Source organism: Triticum aestivum, chromosome 7B (assembly GCF_018294505.1).
Source record: "Triticum aestivum cultivar Chinese Spring chromosome 7B, IWGSC CS RefSeq v2.1, whole genome shotgun sequence".
NCBI lineage: Eukaryota > Viridiplantae > Streptophyta > Magnoliopsida > Poales > Poaceae > Triticum > Triticum aestivum.
Genome location: NC_057813.1, coordinates 753,458,126 through 753,460,207, shown reverse-complemented (window position 1 = coordinate 753,460,207; position 2,082 = coordinate 753,458,126). Strand labels below are relative to the sequence as shown.

The 2,082-nt window shown below is 41.1% G+C and overlaps 1 pseudogene; it reads left to right on the top strand.

Moving 5' to 3' along the window:
* Positions 1 to 966, top strand: part of LOC123158764 (pheromone receptor transcription activator-like) — a 2,039-nt pseudogene extending 1,073 nt beyond the window's left edge.
* The last annotated feature ends 1,116 nt before the right edge of the window (positions 967 to 2,082 follow it).

The window sequence follows — 2,082 nt, the reverse complement described above, 5'->3', positions numbered from 1 at the left end:
TGTGGGGGAGTGGGGGGAGGTTATGGGGCACGGGGTGGGCCGGTTGGGGCCGGTGGGTTGGCCTAGTTGGGCCACGGCCCAGGGGGGTTTCTCCTTTTTTTTTGCTTTGCTTTTTTTTCTTTTGTATTTTCTTTATTATTTCTTTTCTATTCAAATTCATTTTAAACCATTTAGTCATTTTATAAAAATGTGTTTGTTGCACCATAATTACCTTTGTAATATTCGGCAACCACCGAACAATTCTGTTTTAATTTTTGAAAACTTTTATTGTTATCATTAATTTAAATTTGAATTTCGAACGGTTTCGAATTATTGTGAGGATAGCAACAGTAACCGAGGTGTCATGGCATGATTAGCGTGGGATTATTGTAGCTTAATTACCCGGGCGTCACACAACAGTACCCCTAAATCTCTTGTTTTCTGTAGATCCTTGTGCTTCCTATTTGTAGTAGTTAGTTTCTTCCTCTTTGTCCACATTAGTATGCCGAGGAAAGAGCGGCGGTCAGGTGTGGCATACATCCATAATGACAAAGACCGTGAGCTCACCTTCTACAAGCGACGTTCCGGTTTGTTCAAGAGGGCGACCGACATCTTTGCCCTCACTAGGGCTAGGGTTGCAGTCGTCCTAGAGACAAACAATGGAAATATGCACTCATTTGGGACGCCATTGGTGATCCCATTGTTGATGCTTTCCTATTTGGAGCTCCACCAGCAGTTCCCTCCACCGACGAGGCAACCACTTCTAGGATAGGAAGCCTACAAAACGAGGTGGCTCAGTTGGACATGGAGAACATGACCGAGGAAGAAAAAAACAAACTTTCCATCCTTCGTATGAAAAATATCCAAGAAGAGAATCCAGGTATGGTGGCAAATCTCATCTTCACGAAGGAACACGATATCAGTCTTAAAGATCTGAACAAGCTCTTCAGTGAGCTCTCTCGGGTCCAAAATGACATTAGGTTCTGACTACCTCCACTACCTTGTCAGGAAGACAAGACCGGTGGCACATGTGTGGCACAAGATCTGCAACTACCAAGTGTTCTACCGGCAGATCATTTGGGTACTACTCATTTACTTATGCAGTCATTATGGGCTCACAATCTCTCACAACTCCAGCTACCTTAAGATCCACTACCATCACAACCAGAACAAACTTAGGCACCACTTTTTCCTATGCAGGTACCACAAATGTTCCATTCTGCACCACCATCTTTAGCTCCACACTTGGCTTCCCATGTCCAACCCATACCAAATCACATACATGAGCAAACTCCACCAGAGGAGTTGCATGTTCAGAACTATGAAAGTTCTTGCAACATAGTGCAACCGCAACAAAATGATGCAAATAATGACTCAACATCTGTGCAGAATTTGGAGGACTCTCCACTATTGGGATACTCGACTGGCAATGCTTTTTCTATTGATGACCCATTTAACACTGAACAATGGGGTTATGCTCTATCAGATCAGTCATGCTACAATAGTTTCCTATGGATGGATGCTTCCTTAGGCTCTAGCGATACGGATCTTGGGCAGTCTTCCATGGTAAATGGTGGATGGGTTGATTTGCCGCCCTCTTCCACTGGACAAGATATTGATATTCTTACAGACTATGGAGATCTGTTGTAGATGCTAGTTAGCGCTTTCATGTAAGAGCTATATTGAAATAAAATATATTTATTTCCAAATTCATTATCCTTTGGACCACTATCTTAATTAGGATGTTTGGGAAAAATATGCACGCTCAGTGTTCCAGGTCTTGGTCCATGTCTTCATGATGTTTTTTCATTAGTACCTACAATTTTGTTGTTGTTGTTTAGATCATTGTCATCTTAAGAATGAAGGAAGTGGAACATGTATTTACAACAATGCACCTCTTAGAATATTGTGAGCCAAACATTAGCGTGTCAACTAAAAATAGAAGCCATGCTCATTAAATAATTAAATTAAAAGATAGCACAAGTCCAAACTTCAACTCAAGAGACTAGAATCCATTACTTTTTCTCGTTGCATAACACTACCAAGAACAACAACTGCATCTCATATATGAATTAATGAATATGACAAATCAAGGTTTTTTTA